The following is a 20210-nucleotide window of genomic DNA, read 5'->3' on the forward strand; positions in this document are numbered from 1 at the left end:
TTTGTGTACATTTCCCTACGCAATAACTCTGTCAATTTTTACTCTACAGACTCGAAATTTGATATACATGGTACTGAGAGTTGGGAAAATCGATGTGATCGGCTTTTGTCCAAAAATTTGTCGATTTTGAGAACTCTACTCTACCAAACTCCTCCGACAATTTTGGGACTACACAGGTGAAATTTTAGATATAGGTTCCCTGGACATGGATCTAAGTTAATAACTGTATTTGAGCCCAAAACAATAAATGTATAGGGGTCATAATAGGGGTCACATTTTGAAAAAATTGACCTCTGCTGTCTCTTCCAAATTACTCAGACAATTTCTGGTCTAAATATTTGAAATTTTACATAAAAGGTATTCAGAGATAGGGTAAGCTTTTTCATCTGTTTGGGTCGAAAATTTTTAGTTACCAATATATAAATGTCTGCATGTATGTCTGTTTGCATGTCTGCCTTAAACTTTTAATAGAGGCGACGGATTTTATCAAGATTAGTATCGTTTTTAAGTTACAATAAATATCGAAAAATTGGCTGAAAACATTAATACCTTCCCCTTCAACTAGGCACTTTTCTACAGGAGGGGTCACTTTTTTCGCCGATATTTTTTAGAGTTATCCTCTCCTTTAGATTCTCTAGCCTTACTTTTAAAAAAATGTCGCTTCCGGTATGGCGGTGGTCGTAACAGCATAAACGTTAGGGTTTGCCCCGTTCTTTCCCTCCTTTGCGGTATGGGTTTGAGCCTGCTTTCCGACTAACACTTTTTTTTTTTTGCTCAACATACACATCCAAACACCCGGGCAACGCCGGGCGCCCATGTTAGTATATATATATATATAGAGAGAGAGAGAGAGAGAGAGAGAGAGCGAGAGAGAGAGAGAGAGAGAGAGAGACTGAGAGACTGAGAGAGAAGAACCAAAAAGGAAAAAACCGTATTATGTGTTCATCTGGAAGTCTCGAAATAAAGACGAAACTGTGATGAACTCATAATACTGTTTGCTCCTTTTTATTTCTCTATTTTGTCGGAATGCTATTTCTATTATTTTCATCATATATATATATATATATATATATATATATATATATATATATATATATATATATATATATAAGACTATGAAAAATATTTTTAAATGCTTATATAGAGTCAACTATATACAGACTGATTCGCTGTATTACTGCCTTTAGGTATGACTAGACTAGCAACCGCCAAAGACTGGATTTTATATAAGACCATTTAGTTGAAAGTCAAATTTTGTGGGGGGGTGCTGTTAGCAAGTGACGCTTTATATAAACACAAAGAACTATACGAGAGTGCTCCATTTGTTTGCATTGTCGATAATCGCAGTAGACGATATCACATACCACAGCGCTCAAGCAATCCTCCCTCTTTCTCTCTTTATATATATATATATATATATATATATATATATATATATATATATATATATATATATATATATATATATATAGTTCTAGTGATGTATATTGATCAATGTTGGATATTCGGTTTGCCTCCCTCTTGATGTGTATCTGATGTGCCAAACTCTGTGTCCATCAATTTGTACAAACATGTAGATATGCCAATATAAACAGAAACGGCTTCCATTCAATCACACTTAATTATTATTGAATGTACGTTATTTGCATTGTCGGCACCTTTTGTGTGTGTGCACGCGTTTGTAGCGAAAGGGAAAATTGGTAGTGGTGGTGGCGTTGGTGGTGTTGGTGTTGGTGGTGGTGGTGGTGAGGGAGGTGAAACGTTTTTCTACATTTATGTTCAAGTGTGTATGCAGAAATACGTGCGACAGTGTAAAATTCAACTTGTTTGTATATGTTTTCCACTTGTTTAATCCACTCCGTATACATGTTTAAACAGGTGCTGTCTTTTTTTTCTTTTTCTTTTTTGTTAGATGAGGAACTTTCTGTATTATGGTTACACAAGCATGTGCACACACACACACACACACACACACACGCACAAACATATATATATATATATATATACATATATATATATATATATAAACACACACATATACATAATGCACACACAGTTATGCACAAACACGCACATATATATATATACATACAATCACACACATATATCTACGTAGACACAAAAACAAATGAACAAAAAAGCTGAACGGAAAAAGACATTTTCAAAAAGCAGCCGAAAACGCGTATATAAGGTCTTTAGGCATAACACGGTGCGGTTTCGATAAAATGTTACAAATTTAAAATCTAGGAATCCAAAACTAGCCTTACAGGATGTAATATACATATTGAAATCAATATAGAACAAGAACAGCTTAATACATACGTATAAGTATATATATATGAGTAGGTGATTGTGTTACTTAATTATATATATATATATATATATATATATATATATATAATGTAAAAAGTCCACGTATGCTTCTAGGATAGTGATTTAAAGGTTATGAGGGTCTTTGAAGTATGAAAAACGATGTTACTTTTTGCAGTTAATACTTTTATTGTTATTTTTTATATTTCAAGCGGACCTCCGCTCTTGGTCACAAAAAAGTATCGAAATGAAAAAGAAAACGGTTGAAAGAACTGGAGATTTGTAGCGTGGACAGCGTTCATTCCTAGCAATCATGTTCGAAAAAGTTCACGTGAATTATTTTAGCCGTTTGTGGAAAAATATTGTGTTTTTTAATATTTTTTTGATGTTGCAACGTAAACACGTTTAATTCAAACGGCAAAAATAAGACGCAATTGATTTCAATATGTATAATATAATAGAAATGAAATTGTTAAACGGTAAAAATAATGTAATTATTAGTTATGAATAATAATAATAATAATAATAATAATAATAATAATAATAATAATAATAATAATAAAACTACTGAAGAGGGTAGAGTTAGAGACAATGTCGGCTTTTTTAACGGTGAGTAAATTCCGTCTCTCCCTCAATAAAGATGGGACGAACATAGATAACTAAATAAATAAATGTATAATAATAATAATAATAATAATAATAATAATAATAATAATAATAATAATAATAATAATAATAATATTTAAACCATAGACCAATAGTAGATTTTACATAAAAAAAATGTGCGAAGGGTACGGATATATATTTGTATATATATATATATATATATATATATATATATATATATATATATATATATATATATATATATATATATATATATATGCACGCACAATTAACGCCCACATATACGCATACATACCAATACACCGTCATATTCAACGACCATATGTATATAATATATGCACCCCCAAACATATAATGCATATATAAATAATAATATGCATAAACAGATATGCACGCATGCACACACACATACACGCATATATATCCATACACATGTATATACATACAATGACATGTACAAGTCCAGGCATGCATGCGTGCACCCATATGCATACATACACGCATGCACACATACCCATATGCGCACATGTACACACATATTATATATACACTTATGCACATACACATAAATATATACTTATATATATATATATATGTATAAGTATACATGCATATATAATATACAAATACACATACACATAAATACACATATATACATATGCATACATGTACAAATATATAAGCATAAAACAAAATACAAGATCATGTAAGGCAGCACAAAGATGTGCACATCAACATAATTATGCATTACATGGACAGGAACGTACATACACATATATATACACACATATATGAACAATATAAAACCATATATGTACAGATATATGTATACACATCCCCATATAAGCACATACATACATACATATATGGGCGCATATGAACATACTTATATAGTCAAACACAAATATCAATTACTATTAAAAGACGTATAAAACAAAGTGAGTCAATAAGTAGGGATATGAAGTTAACGATGTAAACATAGATGTAAACATATATAGGAAAATGGTGCAGATAGAAGGTTAGGTATAACGAAAATAATAGTAGTAATAATGATGATGATAATAATAATAACAGTAATAATAATAAAAATAATAATGAAGATAAACAAAGTAATAATAAGAATAACAAGAGAATAATGCATGTGTTAGCAATAAAAGGAAAAGATGTAATATACATATTGAAATCAATATAGAAGAAGAACAGATTAATACATACGTATAAGTATATATATATATATATGAGTATGTGATTGTGTTACTTAATTATTTTTTTAAGTATTTGTAGAATTTAAATCGGCCAAGGTCTGTGTTAAGACCTCTCTAATGGGTATTTAGTCGGATGATCCATTGTATTTCTTTTTGTTTTCGTATTTTTGTTGATGGGAAAGTTGAGTCTATTAGGAGGCATCTAATATTGTCTATAGTGTGTCCAGGTAAATTGAAGTGGTTTTCTATTGAGGTGGGGGATTTTTGTCTGATTGTCGTCTTATGATTGTTTAGGCGGATTCGAAAACGTGTCAGAGTTTCGCCAATATATCCTCCATTGTTGCAAATGGAGCTATATGTAATATATCACATTAGAACTGTCACATGTTAGACGCGGCGGTTTTATGTGAGTGTTACATTCAGGTATATTGAATGGCTGAGAGATTGGATGGTCATTTGATCGCATTAATTAGTGGAAGGTGAAATATAGACTTAATAGTGGAATTATTTTTAAGGTTGTTATAAGTTTTTTTTTTTAGGTGCGTTGTAATTTTGTGCATGTGTTGGCCGTGGTTGAAAACCATTCGTTTGTTAATGTTTTTGTTTGTACTGGAGAAGACGGGATCTGTCAATTTTATTAGTTTTTTTTATGGCTTGTTTAATATACTTAATGCGATATTGATTTTTGATGAATTTTTGCGTAAGCTTTGTAATACGGTGTATGTAGTCTATGGGGTCGGAGCAGATGCGTTTTATTCGTATGCATGAACTGTAAATGATAGATTTTTTTTAGGTTTAATGGATGGTTGCTATAGAAATTGAGGAATGTCTGATTGTCAGTGGGTTTAATATAGAGGGACGCAGATAGGCTATTGTTATGGGATATGATAGTGACGTCCAAGAATGGGATGGAGTTGTATGAGCGTTCCATGGTAAATTTTATATTGTTATGTGAATTATTGATGTATTCGTGGAAATTCTTTAGGTTGGTTAGTCCATATAAAAGTTAGATGCTTTAGGATTTGTGGGAATGAGGAAATAAATTATCTTGGAGATACAAGGAGTAAGATTTTTGATAAGATTCGTGAGTTCTATTTTATAGATGAATGTTGGGTCTTCCGGGAGTGTTTTGTAAAAATTCGTGTCTTTGAGTTGGGTTTCCGCTTCCTCAATATATTTAACGGTGTCCATGATGGTTATGGCTCCTTCTTTGTCTGCTGATTTGATTGTGATATCATAGTTATTTTTTAGAGTGTAAATATCTCGTTGTTCTTGAAGAGAAAGGTTTTGGCTTTTGTGGAGATGTTCTTTATTGTGAAGAAATTCATCTAGATGTATTCTAGCTGTTTTAGCATATTGATCGATGTCCATTTTTCGTCCACTGGGTGGAGTCCACATAATAGAGTCGTTAGGTTTTTCGAATTGCTTAGTATCTGGAAGCGGGTTGTTGGTCGGTGTGCCGTTGTTGTGGTCTTTGAAATATTCTTTTAATCTGATCCTGCGTAGGTAATGTTCCATGTCGAAACATATGCTGACTGGGTTAAGGTGCTGTGTGGGGCAGAAAGAGAGTCCATTTACCAATAGGAATTTTTCATCATTGGTGAGAATATACTGAGAGGTTGACGATAGAGAGCTTGTTGATGGTGTTGATGTTAGATTGTTTTATTTGTGAGTAAGGTGAATATTTTTGTTTGATGAGGTTTGGTAAGTTGGGTATGTTTTGGAGGATTGGGTCCTTGTTTATAAGATTATTTAGTTTGTGGTTTTTATTACATAAAAGTGCACGTAATTTTTTTTTTTATATGTGTGGTTCATGAATTGAGAAATTTGTTGTATTGTTTTATGGATTGACGGAGAAAATTATATGTATTGTCTTGAGTTTAAAGTTTGAGTTTGTGTATGAGAATTCCTTCGGGACTGAGACAATTTTCCTTCAGGACCGAGACTATTTGTATTCTCATTTAATTATTAACTAATATTAATTTTATTGATTTCATTATTATTATTATTATTATTATTATTATTATTATTATTATTATTATTATTATTATTCATTTATTTATTTATTTATCTATGTCCATCTCATATTTATTGAGGGAGAGACGGAATTTACTCACCATTAAAAAAGCCGACATTGTCTCTAACTCTGCCCTCTTCAGTAATTTTATTATTATTATTATTATTATTATTATTATTATTATTATTATTATTATTATTATTATTATTATTATTATCGTTTATTCACTATTAAAAAAGACAACATATTATCTTACTCTACCCTCTTCAGTAGTTTTATTATCATTATTATTCATAACTAATAATTACATAATTTTTACCGTTTAACAATTTCATTTCTATTCCATTATACATATTGAAATAAACTGCGTCTTATTTTTGCCGTTTTAATTAAACGCTTTTACGTTGCAACATCAAACAAATATTCGAAAACACAATCTTCTTCTACAAATGGCTAAAATAATTTACGTGAACTTTTTTGAACATGATTGCTAGGAATGAACGCTGTCCACGCTACAAATCTCCAGTTCTTTCAACCGTTTTCTGTTTCATTTCGCTATATTTTTGTGACCAAGAGCGGAGGTCCGCTTGAAATATAAAAAATAACAATAAAAATATCAAATACAAAAAGTAACATCGTTTTTCATACTTCAAAAAACCTTCATAACCTTTAAATCACTATATATATATATATATATATATATATATATATATATATATATATATATATATATATAGGTTAACTTACTTAATCTAAAGCAAAAGATTAGATCCAATATCCAGAACATCAACACTGCTGAGATGCCATTATTTAATATACTGTTTTTATTTTTAATTTTTTTAAATACGTGTGTACCATATATATATATATGTATATATATATGTATATATATATACATATACATATACATATATATATATATATATATATATATATATATATATATATATATATATATATATGCAATTGATAATCTATATCATGTGGATTATTCCCACTTCCATTCTCATCTTGGATATTATTCTCACAACGTTTCGGATGATATAACCTCTGACCTTTGACCTTTGTCAGATGATTGTCGGGAATCAATCGAGAATTTCTTTTTGTTGTTGACTCGGTACTGAGAGTAAAATAGAAATAAAATAAACAAGGATAATATATGAATACAAATACTTAATTTAACCGGTGATGTTGTAAGCAACATAAGAATAATCTAAATAATAAACAAACAAAAATAAGTATCTTCATTACACACACACACACACACACACACATATATATATATATATATATATATATATATATATATATATATATATATATATATATGCATGTGTCTGTAGCTATATGTGTGCATTATCTTTTTCAGTTTTATTATATTTTTACTACTGAAGGGGAGCCACACGTATACCCTCTATTTTAGCGACTCCTCTTGAGAGATCTTTGTCAAGATTCTAACCGTCCCATTAAGCGCAATTTTTGCGCCTTTCTAGCACTTGGTGAATTAGGTATATTAACCAGATATTTTTTTGAAATCCTTTTTCATGGGTCTGATTGCTCTTATTATTAATGAATGTCTGTGTATTATTATATATATATATATATATATATATATGTGTGTGTGTGTGTGTGTGTGTGTGTGTGTGTGTGTGTGTGTGTGTGATCTTCACTTCTTGACAGATCATCTTTCCTTTGCTTTATTGTTTATTATTTATCCATTTCCATGTACTTTTTAAAATATTCTTTTATTTTTGCTGTTCTGTTTAATTCGTTTTATAATTTGTTTTTATTTGATTATTTTTTTATTTTTTTATATATATACATTTATACACACATACATATATACATGTTGAGATGGGATCTAGATGCATCTTTCGTGGGAACGAAGGTGGCTCTTCAGACCAGCCCTGCTCTTACACAATTTTTTACAATCACACTTTAGCTGAAATTTAGGGACGCCAACCGGTACCGCCTTACTTCATATGATGCTGAGGACATCCATATGACACTAATATATATGTATGTATGTGTGTGTGTGTGTATATATATATATATATATATATATGCATAAGTATATATATATATAAATATATATAAGTTTGTGTGTATTGTACGTGTGTATTATATATATATATATATATATATATATATATATATATATATATATATATATATATATATATATATATATTAGCTGTGCATACTCGGCGTTGCCAGGTAAAAACGTATTGCCAGGCTGAGGGTTTAGTCACATACTATTTAAGATGCACTAAGTATCATAGATTGTTACGATATACCTTATAGTCGACCATATTTTTAATTTTTGGAAGCATAAAGCATAACCATCTTTACTTATGAAATTCAAACAGATTAATAAAATCTCATATCTTAAAGGGAAATAACTCATATGTTAAATGAAAACTTGTTTCCATTTTTATGCGCAGATGAAGTTGGTTATACTAATAATTAAAAATGGATTAAATTAAATGTAAATAAAATTTTACAATTAATTAAATAAATAATTTTTTTATGATATTTCTTAATAGAATACTCAAAACAATTCCATCCAAAATTTTCATCGAAAAGTTAGAGCCAATTATTAAAATAGATTTTCTTTAATGTAGTATGCAAACGAAATATCTTCTTGAATATTGATTTCTTTTGAATAAATAATATATATAGGCATCGTGCAGGAGTGAAAGTATGTAAGTGTCTGTTTTCAGTATTTAAATCTTTTTATGAAAACGTGTATCTTTTGTATATGTTAGGATTTTAAACAAACAGACATGAATACGACTTTATTATAGTATTTATATATATAAATACATATAAGGCATATATATATATATATATATATACATATATATATATATATATATATATATATATATATATATATATATATATATATATAAGTTTAGTGTTGTATCACCGGCCACTTAACAATCATTAAATTTGTCCTCGAGTGGCTTTTACCTGATCGTAATACAAACACACACACACACACACACACACATATATATATATGTATATATATATATATATATGCGTGCGTATGTATTTTACAATCGCATGCATGTGTATTTTACAATCTGGTGAACACTTATCAAGGTCTAAAAACCACCCGAGAACAATTGTTAATGATTGTCAGGAGCCGGTGATACAGCTCTATGGTAATCAGTAATGGTGGAAATTGGTAACATTTGATTATTTAAGAGGGTTGCTCTATACGAACGTGTTTACATCAGACTTGAAAACGAGCCTGCCATACTCAACTGGCAAACAGCCCTGCGATATTGTGTTCCACATGCTGGCACTTTTTGAAAAGATACTTTCCTTCGTGAAATTTTGGTTAAGTTGTAGGTACGGATAGAGAGCAAGGGAAATCATTGACAGTGGTTCTACCATGGACGACATGCGTGCATTTAAAAATGCCTCTGTGTGATATTTACCCTTTGCCGGATATTCAGCTTTTATATCCGTACATCTAAATGGTTTCTTAATTGTGAGAGACTGGTGTAGGTGTGGGTGGGAGTGCACAGAGTCAATATGATTTTCCCCTTTGACAATAATCTCTCTGCATTCTGTATCCATCGTTCTTCTTCTGAATGTTTGTATCGTCACTTCATCGCAAATATTGTTTCTGATAATGTCGACAGAGAAAATCGCCCTATAAATGGCCAGAGACAGACAGACAGACGGATAGACGGACAGATAGAACGGCTAAATAAAAAAACAAAAACGAAATCAACATCAAAAGAAAGAGAATGCTGACCACAAGAAATACACGCAAACAGTTGAGTCCCAGTTGACCCTCCTCATAATAGCCCAACGCACCAGTATATTAACGAAGCATGCGGCTTCGGCCCGTCGAGATTATCGCTTTTCATTTTTCACTCTTTCAGGCGATATTTTTGGTTTTACGTTTTATTTATTTATAATTTCCCTCCATAATCTAGCCACCATTTCCTCCGATTGATCCACCCTCCCCGCTCCAAAGCTTTTGGTTAGTCTCCCTGATTCGCTGGACCCAAACAATGTCATATTCCTGGGAGGGATTTCACTTTGTTGCAGAGTCACGAAGCAGAATGAATCATATTGTATGTATTTGTGTTCTACTTACAGAACATCATCATCATCTTCGTCGTATTTCAAAATAGCAATTCGGTACCACAATGAGATTCCCCCTTCAGTATTGCTACACACTGATTTTTATGTGGAACTAGCAGGACTCGGTAGCCGGTGTTGCCCGGTAGAAGCCTGCACCCTCCTCTCAAAAATGTAAACTAATCCTTGTTGCTAGTGGCCACTGCCGTCCCTGGACAATTGCAGACACTTAGAGAACTAAGTAATGAAAGAGAAAAATAGGAACTTCTTCCTCTGTAGACGTGGCGATCGTGATACTGTTGCTCATCGGATGTAAGCATTTTACTATTACAAGTGAATGGGACAGAAATGGTGGTCGTAAGCTACACGAGATAGTGACTGTCATGGTAGATGTATTGAATTTGTATGTGACCTCTGTAGTTGAAAACCTCCGTTACTTTGGTCCAGGGGAGAATTTCTGCAATTATTTTATTGCATAATAGATGATGCGACTTCTCATGGTGCTATTACCGCAAAACAGCACAATGTTGGATACTCCACCAGATCAGATGAATTCTGGTTCTGGAATCTGGCAAGATCAAGAAACATAAGTAAAACGAAAGGAAACTTAAAGATGCTTAACATTATCAATTGAGGGTTTAGATTTAGAAAGTATGGAGAACTTTAACATTATTGATTTCTGAGAACCTACTGAAGTAAAACGCAAGATCAATCAAGCAGTGAGTGGAAGCATTCAGACAAAAAGAGAGAAAGCCTGTCTGCTGCAGAACGTTAAGGATACATTTCCAAACTATAACAGAGAAAAAAAGTAGAAAGACAGACAAACAGACAGACAGACAGACAAACAGAGAGACAGACAGAAAAACATATATATAGAAGACAAGCAAGCAAACAGACAAACAGATAGGGAAACAGACAGACAACCAGGTATATTGCCTGACTCGTTGTCTACAACGAGTCAGGCAATATACAGATAAAGAGAGGCAAACTGACAGACAAACAGACAGAAGACAACAAAACATGCAGCAAACAGACAAGTAGACAGACAGGCAAAAGACAAACAAACAGACAAACAGACGAGCAGACAGACAAACAGACAGGTAGACAGACAAATAGGCAGGCAGACAAGCAGACTGGCAGACAAACATACAGACATACAAACAGGCGAGCAGTTAGTCAGACAGGCAGACATACAAACATACAGACAAACAAACAGACTGGCAGACAAACAGACAAACAGATAGAGAGCTTATCTGTCGCGATATTTCCTTAAACACTGAATTTATTTAACCCATGATTGTTGCTTCATCTCGTCATCTGTTTCTCTTTATACACGAGGGCATAGTTAGGCACAAGGTTGGGTTTTTTATATGAGAAAAATATGGACGTCTGCTCCCAGTAAAAACACTTTGAATTGGAATAAAATAAAAATTGTCTCAATCTAGAAGGATATCTCCTTTACTGACCGAATAGGACAGAATAGAATAAATGTGCATTCAGAATGAATACTATACTTCGTTCGTATCCAAAAGACGTAGGAAAGCACTGACTAATATTTATCTCCCATGACTGCATGGTGTAACACAAGATGAAAGTTAACCCTTAAATATAGAGAATACGACTCTTTGTATATTTCAATTTTATTAAAACTATTCCCCGATCTTTTTTCTTTCATTTAACCTGTGATCCTGAGTAGGGTGACATTAAAACTCCCTGATATTCATAAACGACCTCCTTGATAATATTGTGCCCGAGATGGGTATATTTGCCCATGATACAACGCTCTATAATATGCCCGAGGGAAGAACAGATGTACATAAATCTAAGACAATGGCAGAATTGTTAGAAAATGACCCCCAGACTATAGTGGAATGGGGATGTAAATGGATGGTAACATTTAATGCTAGTAAAACTAAGCTGCTCTCGCCCTTTCACTGTTGTTGTCCCTAAATGGCAGGAAGCTTTCTATTCTAATAGTTTCTTCCCTAGAACAGCTAGACTTTGGAATTCCCTTCCTGCTGCCTACTTCCCTGGCTGTACTGATATGCAGAAGTTTAAATGTAATATAAACAAATATCTTGTAACCTTTCCTAGACATGACCCAAAATAGCTACATACGTCCAAGTGGTGATATGCTTTGTAAGGGGTAAACATGAGTAAAAAACAAAACAAAAAAAAACAAACAAACAGATCATCGAGTCACCAAATTTAAGTTCAAGTCTGGCACAAGGCGGCTTTACAATGTAACAAGTAAAAGGTTGTATATTCTTCAAAGTGTGTAAATAAGAATCTATATAAGTATAAAACCTTGCAAGTGGTTATATGTCTTGTTTTAGATGAATAAGAATAAACATTTTAATTTTAACTTCATATTGTGCGCCAAAAATTTCTCTTTTCTTTCTTTCTTTCTTTTTTTTTTTTTTTTTTTTTTTTTTACTAAATAAAAGATTGCGTTACCATAAAACCTTGCGGCCACCAGTCCAATAGTTTAATGCCAACTATTTCGTCGGTGATATTTACCCCAAAATTGTTCTCGAATTGAATAATGATATTAATGTTTCTTTCTCCCCCCCCCCCAAAGTTATCAGTTGGGTCTTTTGGCAAGGCGATATTAAGACAGTGCTAATAATTTGGAAAACTCACTGGTTTGGAACTAGTCAAGCCCAGAGGGTAAAGGGCGTTCAGAGCTGTGACCTCTATTAACCTTTGTGTGGCACCTTGCCCAATGCTATCCTCGTCGACACGTCATATTCCAAATTCGCTTGAATGAAAGCATTTTTTCCCCTTTTGTCATGGGACTATAAACATGATTCTACCAATAATGATGTCTTTAGTGTTCATATACTTTTCTCAATTTGCAGAGGGTGTTTGTAATGATGGGGGTCATTATTCATCCCCAGTGACTGGAACTTGAAAATCGCAATTTTCTAGACTAGAATCAAACATTGGATGGATATATTTATCACTAATGGAGATTTGGTATTTGTCCATTTCAAGCCAAAACTATATTATTACTAGGACTGTGACAACAGAATATTCTTTTTATTCTTTTGACTCTCTAGTATATATCCGACACAGACACATTTGATCGACCGAGAACCACATTCGTCTATATGAAAACATATAAGATATTAACGGATATATACTCAAGAGTCAAAACAATGAAAAGAATATGCTGTTGTCATAGCCCTAGTTATTATTATGTTTATAATTATTGTTGTTGTTATTATTATTATTATTATTATTATCATCATTATTATTATTATTATTATTATTATTATTATTATTATTATTATTTAACGTTCAATTCAGTTTACAAATGAAGATTTGGTATCTTTCTGTTTGAAACCAAAACAATATTATTACTATTATTTAACGTTCAATTCAGTTTACTACTTCAATCTAATGTGCTTATTACTTTTCAATATTTAATTGTGGCGTTGGGCAGTGGTTCTGTTCTGTTGTCACTATACCATTCTTCCAGGACTTACCTCCTCCATAGAGAGTGTAAAGTAGCATCTGTTCTGTTGTCAAGCCATTACCTCCCCTTAAGACGGGTAGTGGAATATGTGTTTGTTCATCATGCTAATATCCTCCCAGGCTTGACTTACTCCATGGAAGGAGGGGTGAAGTGCTGTATATTTTCATTTATATTAGTAAAAATATGCTCCCACTTGTCGCATATTACTACTACTACTACTACTACTACTACTACTACTACTACTACTACTACTACTACTACTACTAATAATAATAATAATAATAATAATAATAATAATAATAATAAAAGAGGATAGGCTGGTAATGAAATGCTATTACAAAAGTCATTCCAAAGACCCAGGATATTGCAAACAGATGAAAGAGTTATAGGATATAGCCAGTAACTACCATACATCAGAACAAAGAATTGCAGACCAAGCGAAACTTATCCTCAAGAGAGGCTGACTTTCAAATCTAGAACTGAGTGAAATACAACAAAAGACAAATGATGGAACAGACAAAGAAACGCCCCTCGAGGAAGCCTCAAACATAGAAACTCCAGAGGCAGAAGAGCTACAAATCTTGGATACAATAAACATATGGAGACCAAGACCTATGAAACAACAGAACCTAACGAAAATGAATTAGCTGAAGTAGAAAACACCAGGAAACTTATGAACGACGAATCAAGAATAGAAAAAACTAAAAACAGAAACAAACTCCTCCCATACATCCCAACGTTACAGACCTAAACAATTTAATCTATGCAGGTGCCAACACAGTAAGTGTGAAGTTTAAAAAACTGACAGATAAAGAAAAAGTACCAACAAAACCTGTATGAGAATTGAGGATGTAAACCCAAATCAACAAACTAAAGAAAGAAATCAAAGCGATAAATAAGATGAAAACAACTAGAAGAGAATGGAAAAGCAGAGATGCAACCAGAGAAGAGAGACTCAACAAGAAACAGGAAGAAATGAAGGAAAAAATAGCAGCAAAAGAAGCTAAATTAAGATGATAGCGATACAAATCCAAACAGTGCTAGCAAAAAAGGACCTTCGAAAAGAATGAAAACCAATTCTACCAAAATGTAAAAAAACAAAAACAGAACAACCAAACCTACTGAAGCTAGATATGAGAAGAACGAAAGGATCATGGTAGAAAATCAGAATAGTTGAAAGAAATGAAAGAAATGAAAGAAGAGTCACAGCAAATCAAAGAAGGAACAGAGGATGAAATTAGCAAAGAAATACTCAAGATAACCCTACGAAAAATGTCCAATTGGAGAGCACCAGGTCATAACAGAATACATGCCTATTGGTTTTAGAAATTCACAAAACTACATTAAAGGCTAGTACAGCAATAGACAAGATGCATCCACGAAGCACATATATCAGAATGGATGACCAAAGGTAAAGTTACACTGGTGCAAAAAGACACAGAAAAAGGACCGTCCCTAGCAACTACAGACCTATAACCTGTTTACCCCCACTATGGAAAATACTTACTGCACAACTGAGAGAACAAATTTATCAGCCTTTTCATAACCGTAGAAAAACTGAAAGGATGCCAAAAAGGGAAACAGGGACGCATGACCTATTATACATAGACCAAAAGATTCTGAAGGAGGTCAAAAGTAGAGAAAAGAACCTAGCCATTGCATGGATAGACTATAAGAAAGCATAGGATAGAATCCTGCAAGCATGTATAATAGAATAGAATGTACAAAATAGCAGGTAATATATCGAATCTGATAGAAAATTCAATGAGAACATGGATACTTGAACTGACCGCAGATGGACAACACATTACTGAAATCCAAATACAAAGAGGGATCTTCCCAGGTGATTTCCTATCACAATTATTGTTCATTATAGCCGTGATGTATCTAAACAACATCCTAAGAAAATCCACGCCGAATACAAGTTCGCTAACACAGTAGAAAGAATTAACCACCTAAAGTACATGGATGGCCTGAAACTGTTTGCAAAAACAACGACAGAACTAGAAACACGAAGAAAGATGACCAAAATCTTTAACCAGGATATCCAAATGGAATATAGTATGGAAAAGTGTGTACTGCTCACCATGAGGAGAGACAAATTACAAGCAACAGAAGGTATACTACTGCTCAATCAAACAGAAATTAGGGCACTAGGTGAACAAGATAGCTATACATACTTGGAAGTGCTGGAAGCAGATGCCATGAAAGCAACAGAAAGCGAAAAGGAAAGGAATACCTCAGAAGGACAGGAAAACTCCTCAGAACTAAACTAAATAGTCGAAACCTAATTAAAAAAAATAAACACATGGGCAGTGTCATTAATAATTTACTCTGGACCGTTTATAAGCTGGACCAAAGAAGAATTAAGGAATCTCGACTAGAAAATCAGTAAACTCATGATGATGCCCAATGCACTACACTCAAAGGATTATACTGACCGACTCTATGTGAAAGGAAAGATGAGAGAAAGGGCTGGTCTGTATAGAAGACTGTGTAAATAATACACACACACACACACACACACACACACACACAAAAGAATTAGAAGAATACATAATGTAGAACACCAAAAGAATAATTAGTGCAGCAAAAAACATGGAAGCAACAAAAAATGTAGAAAAGGGACGAGGAATAAGACAAGGAAAGAAAAATGAGAAGAGAAGCAGTTACATGGGCGATTCATAAGGATTACAAAAGAAGAGACTAACGAAAACACTTGAAAATGGCTACAAAAAGGAAATCTTAACAGCTGTACAAGATAATGCAATTAGAACCAATCACATAAAAAGAAGGATTGACAAGACACAATAAAACAGCAAATGAAGACTCTGTGAACAAAGAGACGAAACAATAAACCACATAATAAGTGAATGCAGCAAAATAGCCCAAAAGGAATATAAAAATAGACACGATCAAGTGGGGAAGGCAATACATTGGCAATTATGCAAACAACTGCATCTTGAACACACAGAAAAATGGTACAAACACAAACTGGCAGCAGAACTGAAAAATGGAAGTATACAAACGGATGAACCCATCCAAGCAAGAAGACCGGATGTCATAATAGTGAACAAGAAAGAAAAGTCTTTCCAGATTGTAGATTTTGCCGTTTCGCCAGCCACAGAGTGAAGATCAAAGACTGAATAGCTGAGCAAATACACGGAACTGGTCAGAGAGCTCAAAGGGATCTGGAAAATGAAGAAATGAAGAAAGTCAAGATAACACTACTAATAATAGGAACGCTAGGAACGATATCGAAAAACTTTGAAAAAAGAATGGGAGAGATTGGAATCAGAGGGATGGCAGGGAAGATACAACCAATTTCAATAAAAAAAGATGCAGAAATATTAAGGAAAATGTGGAAACTAATACCATACATAAACTACACACAAACTGTATACAGTAATGGCTACATATGCAAAACATAAAGAACACAGCATGCAATCATGAAAACTGAAGCTGTATAATTGTAACATACCACAATCCCCTTTTTTTCTGTGAGTGTCACCATAAACGGACACAACAGCAAAAAATGAGTAGTGTCAAGGAGGATGGAAAGACCAAGGAGAGAAAGCACTAGCCAGACCTCCGGTGGATGAGTGCAAAGAGGACTAGGACGTTGGGGAGGGTTATTGCCACCCAAATTTCAATGAAGACCAATGGTTGCCGACATAGAGAAATCAATGGTAAACGGCTATTGCGATAACGAAAATTCTTTTGCAAAGGTTATCGGAATAGATGGAGAGTACTGGAAATCTGGGGAGACTTGTTGTCACTCACACGGCAGGGAACACCACAAGTTTTTCTCAAATAGAAATCTTTGATGATGGCTTGTGTGACTAACCCCATTGAGTGATAATAATGATAATAATCCACAAGGTATGAACATTAATCAGTTGTAAGGAAGCTGCAACAGAAATAAGATAAGCCGCCGAAACCATCTTATGTAAATAAAAATAAACAAATAAATACTCAAATGAAATAAATGATAAATAAATGAATAAAGAAATTAAAATAAATATGTAAATGCTAAAAAAAAAGACATCATTCTCGACTGATACCAAACAAAATAACTGTGAAGGGTCAACGAGGATTAGAAAGACCGAGCAGTAAGAACACTAATCAAACTTCCACTGGCAGTATCCATCCAAATCACAGTGAATATTAATTGTTGCTGTAAGCAATAAATGAATGGCAAGCGGCTGTTGCAATAACGCAAAGTTATTTGAAGAGATCAAAAGAGGCGAAGCAGTCACGAAATTTAGGGAGACTTATCACTCAGTCTCCACGAACACTTCCAGTCATTATAATTATTGCAAAGAGTTTAAAAAAATAATCTTACTAGCAAACTATGAGCTTTAGCATTTTTTTCACTCTAGTCACCATTTATTAAGGTCCCAAAGCCACTTGAGGATCAGGGTTAATAATTGTAAGGCGGTAGTTTAGTAAACGTTAACGGTTTAGATTGGGTAGAATTTGGATTAGTTAAGTGGACGGCTCAATAAGAACTTGTTTACATTGGACTTGAAGGCTACCATATTGTAATCATCTGGGAAGCAGGTCAATGGAACAGTGTTTCACATGCGGGCAGTTCTAGGAAAGCTTCTTTCCTATTATTTAGATTCTTCAGACTACTCTTCTCATCTTGAGTGTCATTTTCACAACGTTTAAGTCGATGTATTCTCCGACCTTGTTCATGTTTGTCTTGTTGAACTCAGGAATATTTCTGTCAAACTCAGGAATTTGGATGGAATTCTGAACGGAATCCTTTATTTAGTTCACAGGGGTATCATGCGTGTATTATGTCAGACATGACTGTATAGAGGTCTTAAGTAATTCACAATTGTATTTTGTGTTTTGGTTGGCCACACTGAGAATTGAACCTTCAACTTTCAGGAGAACATCGCTTTTACAGTTGATTTTCCAAGTACTCTAACCACTGCGCCACGGACAATTCTAGTATGAATTTTAGGAACCTTTAACCTATTTTATTTCTAGTTGTAAATATCACTATTTATTACTATTTATTTATGTCGCTATATCTCATACTGTATATTTACATACATTTTATTGTTATTTACCTATTACTGTATATATTATCTATTATTTATAATTAACGGTTTCCATGTTGTGTTAAATTCTATACTAGGACTACTTAGTAAATAAGTGTCTCCCAGCATATGTGTTGCTTTTTCGGGTCGTCTTATTCTCCACCGTTCTTCTCTGTCTATAATTTTTACTTCGTTACATAATGGAAGATGGTTTCCCTTTTCCTTCCAGATATGTTCCGCTATACTTGATGTTTCAATCTCTCCACGCATTGCGACTTTTCTACACTCTTTTAACCATACTTTTACAGGACAGCATGTTTCCCCTTTGTATAGTTCTCCACATTTACATGGGTTTTTATATGCACAGTTCTTAGTCATGATTATTTCTGCGGGGGCTTGACTCGCACAAGCTGTTTTCGGAGAGTTGAATCGCTTCTGAATACTGTCTTGATGTCACATTAATTACATATTCTTTGAAGTTTTTCAGACAAGTCATTCATGTATGACATACAGGCTGTGGTGAGTTTCTGAATGGTGTCCTTTGGTGGCTCGTCCACATTTCTTGGAACGGATGTCATGCTCTCTGGATAGTTGTTTCGGCGGGAGGTTTCTCTTAAACTGTTTATTCTCCTCTTGATATGCATTGCAGTTACTACATATTGCTTTTGCTCGGTGTTGTAGACAACGGACGATTCCTTTCTTTACATTATGGACGGTGCGAGTTGAAGTTTAGGTACTGTTCAGTAAAAGTTGGCTTTCGGTATATAGGTGAAATAAACCCCTAACCAGTGCAGATAACCAGCACATTTAGGAACGATAATTTATTGGGATGTTCTTTTTTTATCCTGAACTGTATAGTTGGACAGATAGAGTCCAGATAATGTTTGAACATTTTCCTGATGGGATCAGAGTATGAATGTGTTATCCACATATCACAACCACATTGTTGGCTTTAGTGGTGTTCATCCTAACGCCATTTCATCAAAGTATCCCATGTATGCATTGGCTACTAGTGGGGACAATGGTGATCCCATCGTCAGACCTTTTTCCTGCCAACATATATTAAATCCCAGTTCACTTTATACACAAAGGGTATCTTCATTATATTATCAATTGGGATGCAAGTGGGTTCTTGCAGTGAGGCATCAGAAGTCAGCTTGTCACGTACCACCTTCAGAGTCTCATCAGTGGGTACTTTCGTGAACAGACTAACTACATCTAGACTCATCATTTGGTTGAAATGTATGGGAGCATTGTTGATTATTTCCACGGAGTAAGGCGAATTCTTGAGGTACGATGCCGATTTTCCTATAACTGGAGTGATTATATCTATCAGGAATCGGCCGAATGGATAGCACTCAAGATGAGAACAATAGTGCGATGAATCTAAATAATACGAATAATAAATC

The 20210-nt window shown here is 33.5% G+C and overlaps 1 protein-coding gene across 4 annotated transcripts in view; it reads left to right on the top strand.

Annotated features, from left to right (window-relative positions):
* Positions 1 to 20210, top strand: part of LOC145242517 (protocadherin-19-like) — a 338653-nt gene that overhangs the window by 231895 nt on the left and 86548 nt on the right. The window lies entirely within an intron of this gene.

The sequence above is a fragment of the Euprymna scolopes genome, chromosome 21 (genome assembly GCF_053919585.1).
Source record: "Euprymna scolopes isolate OS-2025 chromosome 21, ASM5391958v1, whole genome shotgun sequence".
Lineage (NCBI taxonomy): Eukaryota > Metazoa > Mollusca > Cephalopoda > Sepiida > Sepiolidae > Euprymna > Euprymna scolopes.